The sequence below is a fragment of the Triturus cristatus genome, chromosome 3_2 (genome assembly GCF_964204655.1).
Source record: "Triturus cristatus chromosome 3_2, aTriCri1.1, whole genome shotgun sequence".
Classification (NCBI taxonomy): Eukaryota; Metazoa; Chordata; class Amphibia; order Caudata; family Salamandridae; genus Triturus; species Triturus cristatus.
The window spans coordinates 1,020,648,928-1,020,669,045 of NC_140584.1; the positions used below are offsets into that span (position 1 = coordinate 1,020,648,928).

The window sequence follows — 20,118 nt, forward strand, 5'->3', positions numbered from 1 at the left end:
TACTCTTCTTCCTGATGTCCTTTTAACCTCCATTCAGGCCCTTTTATTTTTATTGACTGAATTTTTGGGGCGCTTTTATGTAGCGCTAACTTGAACACAAGGTATTGGAGTGCTTTACACGAGCACCACTTAAAATAGACAGGGACACTTTCATGTTGTTTTTTAAATTTTATTGGGAGATTAATTGAATTGCCCAGAATCACAGGAAATTGAGCAGATGCCGAGACTCGAACCAGTTCCCCAGTAGCAAGGTCGGCAGCTCTGACCTTAGTACCACATCCTCTCAACATTTTACTTGAAGCCATGTTGGACAGCAGCCTGTGCTGCTGAACAACATATCTTAAAAACATGGAAAAAACCAATAGATCTCACATAGGAAAACCAATTGGCTATGCAATGCTTGTTGGATTTTATAGCTCTGAAGTCTTTAGAGATGCGATCTCTAGTAGAGTGGATTTTTTAAGGTCTAAAGAGAATGGACTTCAGGACCCATGGCAGTGAGGTGTTTTGAGGCCTGTTAAGTAGGGCTACTGGAATGAGGTCTGTGCAGTCTGTAGGAATCATAAGCCAGCTGCGTCAAAACGGCAGGAAAGGAAAAATAAAAGGATAATAAACTTGTTTTATTATCATTTTATTTTTCCTTTCCTGCCAAATATTGGGGGGCGTGGCCATTGGGTTGACAGGCTGTAGGAGGAGTGGTAGTGCACTGTGATCAGTGCGCATGACTGTTTGACCCGCCGTCTCGGGCCGACCAAACCGTCATGTACACTGAAGCTGTCTCCAACCAGAGCTGCGTTGCTGGGTTAGAGACAGCAGGCACAGGCTCCCAGCACATTCAGAACACTCAGGCCAATACAGATGCTGCTTCCATCAGCATGAGAGCAGTGTCAGGATTGGCCGCAGTGGAGTCTGGAGAGGGGCAGAAGAGCGCGACACAGGCGGTTGCAGGTATGTTTTTGTTTTGTCATCCGTCGCCCCCTGACGCCCCTCGCACCTCGCCACTCTTCGGCTCCAGCTTCTACTGGGAATGATAGAGCAGAACTTGCTTCAGCTGCCTCACTGTCATTGATACCGGGGTAGCAGCAGGAAGCCCAAGACATAGAGGCACATGCATCAAACTCCTATTTTGCGATTACCAAAAAGCGTTTTTTAAGGAATCGCTATTTAGTAATCGTAAATGCCTATGCATCAAAAAATTCGCATAATTTTAGCAAATCAGTAAAAATTGCAATCACAATTAGCGATTGTCAAATTACGAGTCGCATAATAGCGAATCCGCAAGTATAGAATCGCTAATAGTGATTCCTGGACTTTGATGCAGCATGATGACTTCACAACCAGGAAGTTGAGGCATCCCATGCTGTTACCTGTGTACTGAGAGAGAGGAGGAGGAGGCAGACTGCAGGAGCACAGCACAAGGAAGCCTTTTGGAACAGTAGAACCTGTGCAAGGACATCAACATGCCTACAGGAAACAGTGAGAAGGAGGCAGCACAGCGCTAGAGGAAGCTGCAGTTCAGCGAAAAGGAGTTGGAAGTCCTCATTGAGAAAGTGGTCAAGAGCCATGAAAAACTGTTCGAGAAACAGTCACTCCAGGTGCCGGAGCTGGAGAAACGAAAAATATGGCTGGGAATCCAGACCAAAATCAGCGCAGTGGGGGTCACACAGTGCACCATTGCGGATCTGCGCAAGCGTTGGTATAACCTGCGGATCCATGCGAACGATAGGTTTTGCTGCTAGGCTTGCTGATGCAAAGAAGACTGGAGGAGGACCATCGACCCAAACAGCCACTACACCCCTAGAGGACCTGGTGGAGTCAACCCTTCAGCCTGAAGCTGTCGTTGGAGTGATGCAGATTGACACCTCTGCACAGCCCAGTACTCCCCAAAGTAAGATGCATGCAAATGACCATTCAATGCTAAAGTTTAAAAAATACCCCTTAAGTTAGATCAGGCTTATTGTTGCAAATACTACTCCAGTCCACATTTTACTTGCTGCACACAAATGCATTATGGGATTAGCAGTCAACAACTCCAATAGGAAAGGCAAGGATTGATCCAAACAGCATAGGTGCATTCAAGTACAACAAGCAAGTGAAATATCTAGACACCGTGTGTTGCTAAATGACTTTATTAAACAAAACCATGCACTATGTGACATACATGTACAAACATAAAAACTGAAATTTCACTGTTTAACATCACAGATGCAGCTGTGCAGGAGTCTGATGAAGGTGAAGACCAGGACACTCTGGAGACACAGGCCCAGTCAGGAGATGAGAACAGAGTGGCCCCATCACCCCCAACACCTGCACCCACAAGACGCAGGACCACAGTGGCACCACTACCTGCATTTGGTATAGAAGAAGAGAGCCAACCTGACCCTCAGACAACACGGGCTGGGCATACTCCCACACCAAGACCCCAAGTCGAAATGCGGCGCAGAAATCTCCTCATCAGGAGGCGCAGGACAATGGCTCATTTGAGAGCTGAAGAAGGCGATGGTTCAACTGGCTTTGGTGGGCTGGAGAATCAAATGTTGAAGGTGCAGCGCCTGCAATGCAAAAACACATGCGTTTACTGCAGGCACAACTTGGAACATTTGCAACAAACATGGCAGAGATGAAGGACAGCATGAAGGAGCTCACTACAGCAGTGGTGGAAGGACGGAGGGAAACGAGCGAAAACTTTAGGAATGTGACCCATCCCTCCAGGATTAATGCAAGGCGATGCAGGAAGGGCATGTGTCCCACCGCAAAAGGCACCATCAGTTCCTACGATGCTTAGATGACTATACTAGTGCCATCAACCGCCTGAGCACCACAACAGCTCTGATGTCCCGTTGTGCTGTGGGCATGCAGGTCGAAATGGCCGATTGCTGTGATGACGTGGCCAGGGGACTTATACATGTCACCAATGCTGTGGAGCAATTGCAAAATGCTTCAGTTGGGGGCAGCAATGTATAGGGTGGAGGAGAGTGTGAGGAGGCCTCCAGCCTAAGTATTATCTTGGCACCAGTTTCCACATGCAGGAGGTGCACTAAAAGGAATACTTCTGCATCAGAAGGCTCCACAAGGGATGTGACAGAGCCCACAGGACAGCGCACAGGAGCACGTGGCCGCAGAAAATAGTGTGGCATTGAGTAAAGGAATGTAATTTGGTGAGGTAATCCGTATTATTCATTTGTTAGGGCTGACGTTCAAGTGCCAATGCAATGTTATACTTTTGCATTCTGACTGTCACACTGCACGTTTACACCTGGTATGTGTGCATTAACACTACCTGAGTTTTTTTTTTAATATATCACATACGCAATGAAACCCTGTACTGTGTCGTGTCATCATTACTCACCTTAAAAATAATTCTGTGTTATTTCTGCACGTCTCTGTCTCCCCTCTGCTGCACTCGGCCCACGTGCTGCTTGTGGTGGTTGTCTTGGCTGATTGTCTTCCTCAGGCTCGCTGTCTGATAGTTCCAGGGGTATGCCTCTCGAAGTTGCAATGTTGTGCAACATGGCACAAGTGGCCTCAATTTTGAAGCAGATATCTGGCTTGTACTGCAATGCACCGCCAGTTTTGTGTAGGCAGCGGAACCTACTTTTCAGTGAACCAAATGTCCTCTCTATCATATTGCGGGTAGAAATGTGCACTTCATTGTATCGCTGCTCACTTGGTGTACTTGGATTTAGGTATAGCCTCAGTTTGAAGGAGCGCACAGCATATGCACTGTAACCTACATGGTAGAAGGCAAAGGAATAACTTACTGCTATGTTTCACAATGACCAGAGAGTCAGTAAGATAGTGTTACATATATTTACCAAGCAGGTATCTTTCGCCATTTTCGCCCCCAAGGAGACGAGTATGTATGCAACTGTGTCGGAAGATGTAGGAATCATGCATACTACATGGGAATCTTGCCACTATGTCTGTGTTTATATATATTTTTGGAATTGCATATGGCTTGTATATTCAGTGAATGGTATGATTTCCTGTTCCTGTAAATGTACTCATTCACTGAGGGGGGACATATAGCTGCATGCGTACCATCAATGCAACCAATTACATGGGGAATTTGGCTATTTGATAGAAGTCACATTTGGTTTGCTGCAATTCCTGTGGTGTTGTAGGAAACCTTATGTGGTGGCGTATCCTCTGCAACATGGCATCCAGGAATTAGTCAAAAAAGCGCAATAGGGCTCTTTGTGAAACCCCTCCAGCTGCAGCTATTACACCCTGGAAGACTCCTGATGCTAGGAGGTGCAGTGAACATAGGACCTGCACATGAGTGGGGATGGCATGTGTCCTGCAAGTCTAACACTCCAGTAGGGGATCTAATTCAGCTATCACATCATAGATCATGTCTGCATCCAACCTATAATTGTCATAAACCTCTTCCTCTGTATGCCCCACCAATGTAACGCGCAGTCTAAAAATACGTTCCAGTATCACCTCCTTCTCCGTGCTGCTGCTCGTAGCCTCGTCCTCCTTGCCATGACGTGCAGTGCTGCCATTGTGAAACATTCTGAGGCCTTCTGGGCCTGTTTAAATAGTTTGCCAATTGTTTGCACCTGATTGGATGGTTTTCACATGGTTACCACCGAATTTGAATTGGTGCTACTTTGCGAGTGAAAATTGCAAATCCCGGTTCGTTTGAAATTTGCGGATGTTACATACATAGGTTTGCAATTGCCAAATAGCAAATTCGCTAATACAGATTCACTAATTGAAAATCAGAAAATAGGTAATTGCAAATTTAGCAATTTAGCGATTACCAGATATATTCTGCGAATTTACATGATGCATTGCTTAGGGCTATTTTTGCGATTCGCAATGTTTGCGATCGCAAAATAGCTTGATGCATGTGCCCCATAGTCTCTTCAGTGTGAAGTTTTGCAAATACAGACGCAAGCTGTGGATTCACTTGTACTACTCCTCAGCTGTACAGCTGGTAGGAACGATAGGGCAGGTCCTTCCGCTACCTCACAGGTGCTGATGCTGGGATAACTGCAGATGCTCCTGAGCAAGTGCCTGAAAGCTTTAACTGCTCCTTTTTATTGGGGTAGGCCGGGCTGGAAGCCCAAGCACAGCCTCTTTATTGGTCTTCAATGCCTTGTTTTGAAAGAAAGAATTGTCAGGAACCCTCATCCAATGAGTTAAAAATCAATTGTTTATGAATTGTGTGAAAAAGGAGCTTCTCTAGAAAGAGAAGAATATTGTAAGAAAGAATTACTCCTGCTAAAGGAGAAAGTGCTTGCCACCTTCACAAACCTCCCTGTTAGAATTACACTTTCTAAAAATGTAAAATAAGCTATGAGGTGTATCAATTAAGCTATGCACCACAGCGGCACAGCCCTACTGCTCCCACCTCTAGATACAGTATTGCAAGGTTCAAACATGATGCAAGTGTGAACGCACGACCACTACACCCAGTGATAAACGTTTCTATTCGTAAATGAGCACTGAACTCCTTTTATAGTCGACAAAGTTCAGGCAGCCTTGCAGGCTTTTAATGTCACGCTGTACCTTGGTACAGTATCACACACACAGGCTCCTTGGGGCTGAAGTACAGATGTATCAGGTTACCTTAGCTGAGGTAAAACTATGGGTCCAGACAGCACATTAGCTTGGGGTTATTCATGGGCAGAGTGATAAACCACGCAGTCTTTTTCCAAGTTTATAACGGAACTGAGGCAAGTCTCAGTCACCTGCTGTTCTTGTCTTGTTTCTCATCACCGGTGCGCTCACCTGGGACACCTCTTGGCGTAGGAGTGGAGTCCAGTCCGTGCAGTGATGTTGTTGTATCGTGCCTTGTACTGTGTAATCTAATGTAACAGGCACTTACAAAGTTCACTGCGAACCAAAAATGATGGAGCCAAAATCAACCTGAAACACCATTGCCCCGTTTAAAACAACCTCGCAGCATCTTTTTTCTCGGCGCAGAATTGGTTTATTGTGAGATTTTGAGGATGGCTGCTGAGAGGGGGGGGGGGCTATAGAGGTGAAATAGAAGGTAGAGAGTATGCGGTGAGAGTAATTCTGCAAAGAATGTTCATGCATTGGGGAGAGGATGTGGCTTAACGGCCAGAGGGGGCGGCTCTGAGGCTGGGGAACCAGATTCGGGTCTGGCGGGAGGCTCAGGCATCCTGTGATTCTGGGCAAATCGCTTACTCCACCCGTGCCTAAAATGAACGTGTGCGTCTGTAACGCAACTGGTGCTCATGTAAAGCGCTCTGATACCTTCAGGGCGAGTTCGCGCTATATAAAACTGCAAAATAAATAAACAAATACTAGCTTCCTTCCCTTCTACCCTCTCCTCCCCCCACTTGCGTTATGTAAAATGTCAGCTCACTCCTCATCTTACAAAGAAGGCGCGCGCACCTCCTGGTTCCAAGAAGTCTGAAAGCTCCGCATCTGCGTCGCCTCAGCCACTCTCAGGATCCGGTAAATACCTGATCTCAAGTGCCCAGCTGTGCCCGCTGTCCGCAGGAGGCTCTCGAAGCCTGCCAGGGCTTGCGATGCCCAGGCTTAAAAGTACTGTGCACAGCCCAATACCTCAGCTGGACGTAATGACACTGGCATCCCTCTCCAGCATGAGCTGTTGCAAGGCCCTAGTGGTCCCTTTAGAATGAATCACTCAGTTCCGGGCACTTGCCAGTCGCCCAGTGTCAGGAGGCTCCCTGCCCAGCACTGGTGTACACTAAGAGTTACCAAAGAGGAAGGTAAATGGGGCAGGATAGCTCGCTGGCCCTAGCACATCCTGTACAGTGTCATAGTTAAACATGTTTTATATGGCAAACAATAAGAGGTATAATATAACATTGCAACTTATACAAGTATTGCTGCTTACATTTAAATACAGCTAGAAATTATGCAAACTACAAAAAGCAAAATGTAAAAGTATGAGTGAGGGAGAAGTGCAATGGAAAATCTAACAGAGCGAGTTTTAAAGAAAGAAAATATAGAAGGAAAAAGAAATGAAAATATAAAGGATGAATCCATTTGTAACCATATGAATCGTACACAGTCATATGGAAAATATTACAAGGTTAAACGTGAAATGCAATAGTAGAATGAATTCAGCTGGAATGAGCTCATCTCCGTCAGGCCCCTGAACGAGGACATCCGGCCTTCAGTGAACAGGATTTCCACCTCAGTAAGTGCATGTTCTGTCCATGATAGTAATTCTCTGGTTGTGTAGTGTCCGTGTCCCTTGGGGAGACCCGCTAAAGGTAACAGTGGGGAATATATTGGCGATGGATTCCTAACACGCAGGATCGGGCCACCTTCCCCAGCAGAGGGAGTGCTGGGTTAGGTTTGGATTCTGGAAGGAGCATTCAGGTTATCTCCAGGGTCGACAGTGTTCCCCCCCGTGTTTCCATCTCCTCTAGTTGACGTCCAGCTGTCCATCGCGAGAGCCACTGCAACTGCCTGCGAGGGAGTAGGCCTCAAAGGAGGGGGCACCAAGCCCCCCCTGTCTTGTGACAGCTGCAGTGTCGTCAAAACCACTCTGTGGTGGTCTTTTCCAAAATCAGCGATATCAGTATGGAACTCAGCTCTCGAAAGAAGGTTCGCGGGGAGATCACCCGAACATTTACAAAATAGTACAGAAGACGGGGTACCATTATCATTTTAGATAGAGCTACTATCCGTATTAGGGACAGAAGTTGGCCTGAGTTTTAATCACTCGTAGGGCTGTGTAATGGTTAACCTCAAGGAGATCTCTCGGTGTGTGGTATAGTCTGACTCCTAAATATCTTGGGGAGTCCCCATTCCATGACAATTTGGTCTCTCCCATGCTTATCTCCCAATGGGTTGTATCTGGGTGAAGGGAGTAGATAGTCGACTTGGCCCAATTCAGTTTTAAACCCGCTGCCGCCCCAAACTCGTTGAGTGCGGCCTAAAGAAGAGTAAGGTCTGCTGTAATTTCCCTGACGTATATTAGGAGGTCGTCCGCGTATAGGGATACACTGTGGGTTCGACCCTCCAGCGGTATACCCGAAATTTCGCCCCCCTCTCTAAGTCTTTTCGCCAGCGGTTCCATTGCAATGGCGAATAACAACAGAGACAGAGCCGTGTTCCGTGGGTTACCTGGATAGGGGGTGAAATGTGTCTGCCAATTGGGACCCGGGTGGTTAGATGGGTGTATAATAATTTGATATATGCCGTAAGTTGAGGCCCCATCCCTACCCGCTGCAGAACCGTGAATAAGTGCTGCCCCGCCAGGTGTGTCCAAGGCCTTTTCTAAGTCTATTACAAGGCACGCGGCGCGCGGGAACCTGCACCGCACACCATCTTGGACCTCAAATAACCTGCATATATTTTGGACGGTGTTTCTTCCCGGCACGAAACCACATTGGTCAGGGTGCACCAGATGGGGGAGCACCCCTGTGATTCTATCCGCTAGGATCTTTCGGAGTATTTTGCAGTCTGTAGTTAGCAGGGTAATAGGTCAATACAATGACCAAAGTAGAGGATTCCGGTCTGGTTTAGGAAAAGTCACTAATATTGATTCCCGCATGGTCTTAGGGAGTGTCCTCATTTCTAGTGCCGCCTTAAATCTAACTGTGGGACTAGTTGTTGGAAGAATGTGTTGTAGTTTTCTATGGGGAAGCAGTCGTGACCGGGCGCTTTGTTTTCGGCTAAGTGCCGGATCGCGTGTTTGATCTCCACTGCCGTGAGTTGCTCGTCTAGGGAGGACTGGTCCTCTTCTGTCATCTGTGCTATTGTATTAGATCAAAACATTTTGTGGATATGTTCCTCCCTGTCTGGAATTGGTTCCCTATACAGCTCCTTATAGTACTCATGGAAGGCCAACAAAATGTCCTCTTGTGCAGAAGTGATCTCACCTGCTGCGTTTCTTGTGCTGGTTATAAGTTGTGTGCATTGGTCCTGTCTAATAAGCCATTCTAGCAGGGTTCCAGCTTGGTTTCCCTCTCTGGGTCCTGGCGGCATAGGCCCAAAAATTGTATCCCCGCAGGTTCGCGCAGGCTTCTGCATATTTAGTCTTTGCTTCCGCCACTTGTGTAGGAGGGATCAGCTGCTTATCAGCATCTTTAGACAGCCGCGCTAAGCATTGTTCTGTTTCTTGTACCGCCTGCTCTAGTGTTTTCCGTACCCCTGCGATTTGTCTGATGCATGCTCCCCTCATGACCACCTTGAATGGCGTCCCATTCAAGTGTCTTAGAATTTGTGGTGCGTGTGTTCTCGGAGAAGTTGTTTTGTATGTTCTCTTTCTGTTCATGTTGGAACACCGAGTCCTCCAGACAATCTCGTGGGAGCTGCCAAGTGGGGACCGGTGGCGAAGGTGGGCACCATCTGAGAGTCAAAACATGTGCGTCATGGTCTGATTTCACCCTGCCTAGGTAGTCTGAGTGTTGAGTCAGAGGGAGGATTGTGCGTGTGCACACAAATCGGTCCAGCCGTACGCGCAAAGCATGGGGGATAGAACGGAAGAGATAGAGTTTAGTTGTCGGATGTGAATATCGCCATGCGTCCGTCAATGACCAGTGGTTTGTCCAAGCTCGAAAGCGGGCTGTTTGCATGTGGGCTTGTGAAGCTATGGCGGGGGGTGGGATCTATCTAGGTTGATTTCCAAAGCACAGTTGTAATCACCGCCTAAAACCCATGGGGAAGATGTGAATTGAGCTAAGCTGCTCGACAGGTTCTCCCAGAATACTGTTTGTTCTGTGTTGGGGGCGTATCTACTGCCTATTAGTATTGGCTGACCGTCAAGTATGCCCTCCAGTAGCGCATATCTCCCTTCAGGATCTATCCTCCTGTCGGTCTGTCGGAAGGGGACCCCTGGTCTAAGCCAGGCAAGGGCACTTCGTGCATACGCTATGTTGTGGTGCAAAAAGTGCCCCGCCATTTCTTTTGGAGTTTGTCCAGTTCCCCCTTTGTCAAGTGAGTCTCTTGCAGTAATATGACCTGTGCTTGCTGGCGCTTGATGTACGCATAAATGGCATAGCATTTTTCTAGCGTTGCATATACCGCGTGCATTTAGAGTGAGAAATGTTATATCTGTCGTCTGATTCATGGTGACTTATAGGCCACACGATGTTGGAGGGCAGTCCCCATGGTGTGGGTTGATTGTACCCGGTATGAGGTGTGGATATGGTAGTGAGTGGTTCAGCTCTTTGTGATGGGATGCGTGTGAGGTCAGGGTATAGTAAGTGGTTGAACTAGAACTCTGTGGGGTTGACGACCCAATACAGGGGACCTGCTGCAAGAGACAGCACATCCAAACCGGTACAACCATGTACCCATTAACATAACGTACATGGGGATTCATCTGGCTCGCGCACGCTCCTAAGACCCTCACACGGGTGCCCCATAGTATTATGTATATAGTATGCGGGGGCTCCTTGCATTGATGGGTGTGGGGCATGCACCACCATGGGGTCCAATATGTGGTGTGGAGCTAGTGAGTGAGGCTTCTCTGGTGTCAAGGTTCAATATGTTTATCATTATTCAAGAGCGTTATATGAGTGTATCAGCTGTCTGTGGCGTGACTGTTGGTAGGGTCCCAGAGTTCTCGCCAGAGTCACTGGAGTCGTTAGGGTCCTCTTCAGGCGTGAAAATGTGCGGAGTGTCTTCATGGTCCGATGTTGAGGGTTTCATCCCCATTTCTGCCGCTGCCTGTATTGCCTTCCTACGTTCTGCTATGATCTGTTCCAGATTTGGCAATGTCAGTGATTTATGGAGCCACTGCATGTCTGATTGGTTCCTGGTGCTCTTGTTTCTGCACCTTGGAGGCCTGGGCACCTTGGGTCTCGGTGTTTCGGTGTTCTGGTGTTCCTCTGCTCTGGATCAATTTGCAAGTTCAGCTCCATCCAGTTTGTTGCTTCCTGCGGGTTTGTGAAGAATATTGTAGTGTCTTTATGAATAAATTTTAGTCGTGCTAGAGAGAGTATTGGATGTTTGGACTCTGCAGCAGTCTCTTTATCTCAAGAAATGGCGCTCGCTTTCGCAGCTCAGCTCTGGAATAATTTGGGAAGAGCATAACATGTTTGTCTTCCACCGTGAAGGTATTGTTCTGTCTGGCAGCTCGTAGTATGGCATCACTGTCCTGGAAGTGAAGAGTAACTTTACCAGCTTGGGACGAGGAAGCGAGCCTGGGGGAGGGCGTTGCGCCGGTAGTCTGTGCACCCTCTCAAGTGAAAAATAAGGGGTGAGATCCTCCTGTGGCATGAAGGACCGGAGCCAGGACTCTGTGTACCGGATAGGGTCTCTTCCCTCCACTCCCTCCGGCAAATTTAAGATTCGTAAGTTGCTCCTCCTGGAGCGCCCAAATCATCCGTCCTTTCCTCCAGAATCATATCTCGGGCTTGCAGGTGTTTTATGGAGTCTTGTTGTGTTTTGGCTTGAAGCTGCATCATCCTTAACATTGTTTCCCCCTCTGCCATCCTGTCCACTAGCTTCCGATGGTCATCTCGTCGCAGGTTGAGATCCGTGGCCAGGGTACCCGAAGCACTCTTCCATGGTGACGCGTGAGTGCTCTATGGCTGCTAGTACTTTGTCTAGCTTATCTGGCATGGTGGCATTAGAGTCTGTGTCTGTCTTAGGGCCTGCTTGAGTTAGAGATGAAGATCTTGTCTGGTGAGAGATCTGGGGACCTCTTGTTGTCTTGTAGCGTACCATGATTGCGGGTAGTGTTGTTAGCACTTGACCACCCTTTGTGCTGTGTAAATCAGGGGAGGCCTTGGCTTTGGGCCGGTGCAATCCGGGCTCTCGTCGAGCCCTGCTGTTGCCACTACACCCTCCTGGAGGATTGGTGGGCCATTGGGGAGTCTGCTGTGATGGTCCCTGGCGGTACGGTAGGCCCCCTCTTCTTTGCACCTCAATGGATGCACATTCCTGGCCTCCCCCAGCTCTGCTTGTCCCCACCCTCTGGATCCCGGGTAGATTTGGGGACTATGACTCCATTAGTGGCCTGCTCTTCGGGCATGTGGGGGTGTCTACTGGTGCCGGGCCTCTGGATAGTAAGTCCTGAGGAGTGTTGGGGCTCTCCCACTGCTCAGGGCCCAGAGGAGGGGGTCCCCTTCTCCAGTCACAATTTCTGCACTAGTCCTCCGCCTCTCTCCCAAGCCTCCACAGTCAGTTTACGTTTATCGGCCTTGTCGGCGATCCCCAAACGTGGCAAAGCATCTTCCTGTACTTAACGGTTTATCAGTGGCTGCTGTCTCATTCCTCTAGGCCCCCCGCCAGCCGCTGTCGCAGGGTGGTGAGGGCCTCCTCGCTCGAGGTCTTAGTCCAGCCTCTAGTTGACCAGCTCCCTACTCAGGAGGTGGTGCACTCGTTGCTGGCAATGGCTTGTCCCTTGGGGTAGCGAGGTCAGGTCGGGGTATCCAGATTGTGGGCCTTGTCTTTCCCCCCTCACCCCGTCCTTGCTCGCCCGTCCATTATTTTTGAAGGCCCCTCTTATGAGATTGCCAGCTGTCTGCAGTCTGGGCGTTGGGAGTGGTGGCCTGTCAGATCTGCTGGGGAGGTAGGCCAGTGGGGGAGAAAAAGGAGGTGTAGACCCACCGGTTGACTTTTACTGTCCCAGGTCTCATCTCCCTCTGTGTTCCCACAGGGTCCCAGGGTCGCTCAGCCTCGCCGAGAGGTCACCGTCTTCCTCACCTTCTGTCCCTTGTCATCTCTGTCCTCCTCCAACGGGGCTGAGTTCGGCTCGCGAAGCAGCGACTCTCGCCGGGGACCACCGCGTTCGCGCTCATTTCCACTCTCCAGGGCCTCTGGTCGGAGCTGCAGTGTCGTGATCCACAGCAGTCGAAACCTCGTGCCTCCGTTGTCGGTATTGTAGGCTTGCTGCCGGGCTATGCACTCCTTGGCTGACACTCTCTTCCCGGTGCGTAGCTCTCGGAGTCTCTTGGCAATATATGCTGGTCTCCGGCAGTCACTCGGCAGATGCCATTTTAAAGTGAGGCGCCCGGCCTTGCCGCTGCTCCGGAGTGCCCGCTTACAACTCTTTTCTCTGCACCACAATGGTTCATACCGGTGCCTCCTGTGTGTAAGGACCCGACATGAGTCCCCGTCATAGCGGATGGTTGGCGCTTGTCAGGGCCCTCGCGCAGAGCCTCAACGGAACACGTCCCCCATCATGGCAGGTCAAGTCATGCCCCTGCCAAAAGTCCTCTGATAGTTAATAAAAGTTGATAGTGCCTAAAGTCTTAGGAAGATTTTATTTTGCTAAAGAGATTCGAGGTCTTTAACTATTCCAAAGTAATTTAGAAAGAAGCTTGTCAATAGAGCCAATGCATCCTTTCGAGATCTTAATGGGTAACATCATGAGAAAGAAATTGATACTGGAGAGGAGCAACATTTGTATGGTGTTTAGATGACCCCACAAGGAAAGGTACAGTAGAGACCGTTTCTGAGTGAAGTAATTACATTTAGCAGAAAGTCATTTTCAGGGTGTCTTTTAGAGATGAACAATACCAAACACCTAAACATTTGATATTGGTGGGATTCCAGGATAACCCTGCCTCAATAGAGGGTTGCTTGGCACAATGTTTATTAAGTAGCATTACTACTGATTTGTCTACATTTAGTTTGTACCCAGATACAGCAGGGTAAAGGTTGAGTTCTTGAAAGAAAGCAAGGAGAGAATGTTCTGGATTTGACATAAATAGAAGAATATCATCAGCTTAGGCTGTGAATTTAACGAGGATATCCCTTATTTTGAAACCGTAGAAACTGTCTGAGGTCCTTGATTGGTGAAGAAATGGTTTGAATGTTAAAACAGAGCATAGAGGAGATACATGGCATCCCTGTCTAGTACCTCTGTTTAGCAAAAAATAAGGGGATTTTATCCCAATAACTATAGCAGATGAATGTGGAGAGGAATATAACAACGAGATAATGGGGACCAAATCCATGCCATTGAAAACTTTACAGTGTCCTGGACCTCTATGGTTGCTGCCTCGACCATTGAATTATGGAATTATGTACTGTTTCTGCCTTATCTTCCGACCTATGGTAGCTCCCATAGACAACACCCAGTCAGTGTGTGATCCAGATAGCGCCACTGCCTCTCCACACTCGCCCTGGACCTTTCGCGGAGTTGTCACAGTTGCATTATGTGATGGAATCTGGAACCCTCCAACCTCTTTGTTTAATAGATCGCAGGGATTGTCACTGCTCGTCCTTAGTGATAATGTATGCTGATAGGCAAGCTATGAGCTTTGCACAAGACCACTGACTCAAAGCTGCCTCAATGTGAACTACCTTTGATTGTTGAGCTATAACCATATTCACAGCCCAGATGAACCAAGGACTCAATGGGCATTTATCTTTGATGTGACTCAATGGCCATATACAGGTTTGACTAACGTGACTTCCCGTGAGTGCTTACAGTTTTGGACCAGTCTGACATGGCTTCTGAGACTGCTTCGACATGATGCTTTGCATCAGTTTCCTTCATTCTTCACCACTATAAATTTGATTCTCCATCACTTGGCTCGGTCACAGCTCACCGGGTGCTGCGTCTGATTTCTATGCTGATTTTACAATGATTCAAGATGACTTGTAGTTTGTAATCCTGTCACCCTTTCCCTGTTTAAAGAATATTTCACTAGCTTCACTGTTCTTGGGTCAGTTTCTGATTCACAATAACTCTTGATCCACTTGTGTAATTCTGATAATTTTGTCTCATTCATTGATATCTAAAGTGCTATGGTGTTATCTGAAAAAAATTTAGTAAACAGGAAAGAAGCAGAGGGAGGAAGAGAGAGGGAGAGAACCGACGGGAGGGAAGAAATAGTGTGAAGTGAGCAACAGTGGATTCTTAAATGATTGACCTAAAGCTATCCCACTGCCTTTCAGCAATCATTGGAAAATGGCTGACTATACAGTAGTCTACTTTATCTGGACTGATGGAAATATTTACCTCAGCCCAGGCAAACTAGCAGGTTGCCATCTTTCTTGTCAATAGCCCATTTCTGCTGCTTCTAAGCGCAATCTGGGTTACCCTCTGATGATACCTAGGGTGGTGGCCTAGTATTGTATTGCTCTGAAACGATTCCTGCATTTAACTCCTTGTGCTGCAAGCTGGACATCTTCTTACTTTGCGTATTGACTCTATTTTCTCTATTTTAATCTTAGATGATCTCCCTCCATCTAATGACAGGTCTTCCTACATGTTTTTTTTTAGACGAAATTGTAATCATCGTATTCTCTTGCCTCCTGGATCACTACAAAGTGCATAGCATCCCTTGGCTTCTAATGGCTCCTGATACCTAAGTCCATCACCTGGTCTGCTTTCAGGTGCCAGCATAACACATATAAGGGTTACGAATATATAGTACTTGGAGAAAGCAGGAGAACAAGGTGATAGGGTATAAAAAAAATCACCAACAACCACAAATGAGGCAAGTGATTAGCCTACTTTGGAGCCGCCATTTGTAATCCCATCCATCATTCCATCCACAAGCCCAAAGTTCCTTGCTCACACACAGTCCATCCAATTGCCGAATGATACATTTAGAGGTGACGAAAGCCTTTGAGCTTACCTTTTCAGGGGAGAGTGGAAGAAAAGTTAACTCTAGATCCAGCCACCCCAAGAAGAAGCCAAATGTAGGAGTGGAGAGCCCATCGAACTATGGAATTCTAGGATGTAGTACCGCCCAACTCCTGCAAAAAGCATGTTAAATAAAGAATGGGGCTGGCCAGGACCTCTTAAGTACATACTAATATGGGGCCCATTTGCCTTTCCCCAGCTCACCAGCTGAGAATACAGGCAATAGGTTGTCCAAGAGAGTGGGTGATGCTGCATAGAGCTGATTGCTTACAGGGGGTTATGGAGTCTATTAACTAGCATGTGCCATCTCCAACAACTTTCCAATGTTGAGGGGTCTACGCTGGATCCAAAAGCACTTTGAATGATGCCCTTTGTTTTGGCCCCTATACTAATGTCAGAAACATTTGCAGTAATAAATTAAAAATGCCCCGGGTTGAGTCATGCACATTTAAAGACATGGATCAATAAGATCGACCAAAATACCCTCCCTCGTCCATCCTGCCCCTTATATGTCTTCTAATGACTCCTAGAGCTTTTTAGGTGGCCACTGGCAAATCCACAGCCTCCTTCAGATATCATCATCATAGATTGTCTGCTACCTCTTGGTGAGCATTAGCTAATGCTCACTTTACTTCAGCCATTCCTCACAGACACTCATCTAACCCTAGCCGAGCCTTAGCCAGCTATATGTTACTCTAAGTCAGACCGCAGCCAACCAAAGGCTAGCCTTCAGACACCCTCTGCCAGCCCTGAGACACCTTCCTGAGCCCAAATAGTCACCAGAGACCATCATTTGATCATCGGAGAGCCACACCTGGCAACCAGATCTTTAACTGCTTATTTATCACCCTAAAATGACCCTTAGCCAGCAATTTCATCCATTCTGCTGCTAATCAACCTAACAAACAGTGGCGTCTCCTCTGCTAAGGCAGAGAGAGGAGAGTCACCCCACTGCTTTTAAGGAAAATTAAATGATAATAACTAAGTTATCATTTTATTTTTTCCTTGTTGCAGCAGCTTTGCTGGTGAGACGCGCGGGGCCATAAAGTGGCCATGAATGTTTGGCCGGCCCTCGGGTCCTGCATACTACAGCAACCCCACTGAGTCGGCCTCCCGTTCTCTGGCTGAGCACCGATCCACATTGTGATTGGCTATAGGGAGGCTGGGAGCCGGGTGCATCCTGCTTCCAGCCCTGGAAGCTGGGAAGAGGATCGAGAGGAGGCGGCAGCGACAGCAGGCTGCAGCGGCAGACAGATAAGTGTGTCTATTTTCTTTTTATTTAATTCCCTCCTCCCGCCCCCCACTGCCTTCAAATACCAGACACTACTGCTGTCAAACCCCTGTCTGGGCATTAACTCTGCCCAATACACCCCAAGGTGCCCTCAGGAGACCATATACAAGCCTGCTCTGGTCCTCAGAGGTCCCAGGCAGCCCTTAGCAGCCCTAAGTGACAACTACATAACTCTAGGAAACTGCTGCCTAGCACTCACATTTTATCAGAGAGCTTTTATAGACCCTCAGCTTCATCTTGCCAGTCCTATACACTCTTTGAGGTATCTCTACTGGTGTACAACCTATCACAAACCCCTGAAGATCACCTCAGATTGCCAATAGACCCTCTCTTTCCACTCTTGGAAATATTCACACCAGCTCTTCCAAACATTTACATTGTTCTTTTGTCTCCTAACATACCCTCAGTCTGCAGCTTGCCGAGCCCTGTAGTCACACACCTCCAGCAGTCCCAAAACTCCTTTCATGGCCCTCACAACCCATGAGACTTCCTGCCAATCTGCCCTCAGCTCCCCAACCACTTAACTACCAAGTCTCTCATAATTGGTGCAGGTCTTACAACGTGGACCACATCCTCACTCATTGGGCGCAGTGCCACTGAATTTGAGTCTCACGCCGTGGAATTCATCCCTACTCATTGGGTGTGAGGCCTACACCTTGGTGCAGTCTCACTGCTGGATATCTGTCTGTCTCACTGGATTTGAGCTGGCACATCCTGAAGCACAGTGCCACTCACTGAGTGTTAGTCTTATATTTTTCAGCCCAGTCTTACACATAAAAAATCACTCACACCATGGTGCACAGACACGCTCAATAGGTGGGAAACCCATACTTCGGAGTACTAAGAAGTGTGGTTGACATCTAGTGAGCACCCAGTGACACTTCATATCAGCCACATTTCTAGGAGTACAGTCTCACTCTTGGGCATTTGTGCTATTTATACAGGCACAGAGTTGTGCATTGTGGATGGATTTTGGTCCAAAAAGCCCACACAATTCACTTCTAAGGACCTTGGCCTTGAGATCTTTGCTAAGGCCTTGCCTCGGGTCTAAGGAGCCATGAGCTTTCACATGGATTGAGGCTGGAACTGCATTGAGTGATCAACGCAGAAAGGTGAGATTTCTGCTGTGCTTAACTGTATCTTCTGCCAGTGCTCTGCTGACGGTGGAAACCCCTGGTGACAGGAAGTCAGAGAGGGGAAGCATGAAAAGTGCATGGTGGTCACAAAAAGGAAACAAAGAAATAGTGGGTGATTAGAGGGTGTGTGCAAGCTACAACAGGAATTCAAAAGAAGGAACAGAGGCTCCAATAAGATGATAATGAAAAACGGAGCTGGCCCAACTAGAGACAAATAGTACAAATGAAGGGGGTCTGGGCCACCCAGGTTAAACACGGGATCTGACTCCAGTGCCAAAAATTGAGGGCCATTGCGGAGAGAAAGGCAAGGGCGCAAGCCAAAGAGACCCAGAAAAGACTGTACGATGTAGGGGACAAAGCTAATAAATTGATGGCTTGGCTAGAGAAGCGGGAGAAAGAAAGAAATTGGGTGTTGGAAATCTGCACCCCAGTAGGGGAAATAAGCAAGATGGCAGAAGAGATAGCCTCAGCAATTGCAACACACTACGAGAGCATGTATCAATCTACTACAAATAGAATTGGACCAGACTGTGTTGACCTCTTCCGAGAGGCTAAACTTCACACACTATCCCCAGGCGACCAGTCAGAACTAGATAAAGACTTAACTGTGGCAGAAATAGGGTGCACAATTAGAGCATTGCAATCAGGGAAGGCGGCTGGACCTAATGGCATACCAGTCAGACTATATAAAGGAGTGGCAACTGGTGGCACCACATATGATAAATATGTACCAAGAGGCACTGGAGCATGGTATCCTCCTGGAGGACCAACGGATGGCCGCCATCGTGGTTATCCCGAAAAATGGTAAACCACCGACAGACTGTAACTTACCGCCCAATTTCACTGCTTAATATAGAAGCGAAAGTACTAGCGAAAGTGTTGGCGATGAGACTAAGTACAGTAATAGTAACTATCGTACACCTTCTCATGAAGCAAAAGCTGGAAGAAGACGCAGCGCTCCTATCACTGGACACTCGTATGGCGTTAGATAGCATTGAATGGCCGTACCTATTCGTGGTGTGCGAACGCTTGGAATTGGGCCCAAAGTACTGTGCGTGGGTCCGCCTCTTGTACACCAATCCTCTAGCCAGGGTGAAAGTGAATAGGGCTACATCACGACTAATAACCCTACATAAGGGTACAATACAGGGTTGCCACTATCCCCTATGCTATTTGAATTAGCTTTGGAACCACTAGCAATGAGAGTCAGAGGTGGCCCACTGATAAAGGGGATACCAGGAGGGAATGACTGAGACAAAAGAATATCACTTAACGCGGACAACATATTACTATACACCCCAAAACCAAAATCATCAATAGGTCGGATACTCCACATATTCCAGTTATTTGGGGGGTGTGCAGGGTACCAAATAAATTAGGATAAGTCGCTCCTCTTTGTGCTGGCGGTTACGGCGCCAGTGTTGCCATCCATTGCTGAAACCCTAGCAGTAAAAGACCAATTTAAGTACATGGGAATCGTGATCTCAAAAACAGACATTGAATTTCTAACAGACAACATATCCCCACAGATAGACCGACTCCAAAGCGATGTAATGCATTAGAAACAACTGCCACTATCTGTTATGGGTAGGGCCACACTGTTTAAAATGATGGCGCTACCAAGACTCCTCTATGTCTTACAAAAAAACGTGTAGGGTACCACCAGACTTCTTCCGCAAAGTGGACAGGGAAGTTAGACTACTACTAAGGGATGGGGTAAGCCCTAGGATAGCCCTAAACAAACTGCAGAGGTTAGTGTATGAAGGTGGGCTGGAGATCCCAGACATTAAAAAATATTACTGGGCAGCACAGCTAGTAACGATTAACGCTTGGGCACTTGCGGAAAGAGACGATCCCCGCATTAGGTTTGACCACCTGTCTATGGATCAGAGGGGATATCCTGCAGCGCTATACCAAAAAAGAGGGGGAATCAAACTATCACCACACACACAAACAGTGTTGAAGAGAGGCAACAACATTTCTAGGATTGGAGGGAAAGCTTACAGGAAGGACTCTGTTGTGAGATAGTGACCTTCTCAGGAAAGTGGGTGGATTAAAGGGTTACTGCAAGTGGGAACTACTGGGCATCGATTACCTAGAAGATATATGGAGGGGACAAAAGATGATTGAATTAAAGGACCTTAAAACAGAATACAAATTGTCAGATACCGAACATT

General features: G+C 47.5%; 1 long non-coding RNA gene across 1 annotated transcript in view; it reads left to right on the forward strand.

Moving 5' to 3' along the window:
* The window catches only part of LOC146859009 (uncharacterized), a 51,573-nt gene extending 48,251 nt beyond the window's left edge, over positions 1-3,322 (forward strand). The window contains exon 2 of the long non-coding RNA XR_014979725.1: positions 2,206-3,322. This is a non-coding gene — a long non-coding RNA (uncharacterized LOC146859009). The remainder of the gene's footprint in view (positions 1-2,205) is intronic.
* The last annotated feature ends 16,796 nt before the right edge of the window (positions 3,323-20,118 follow it).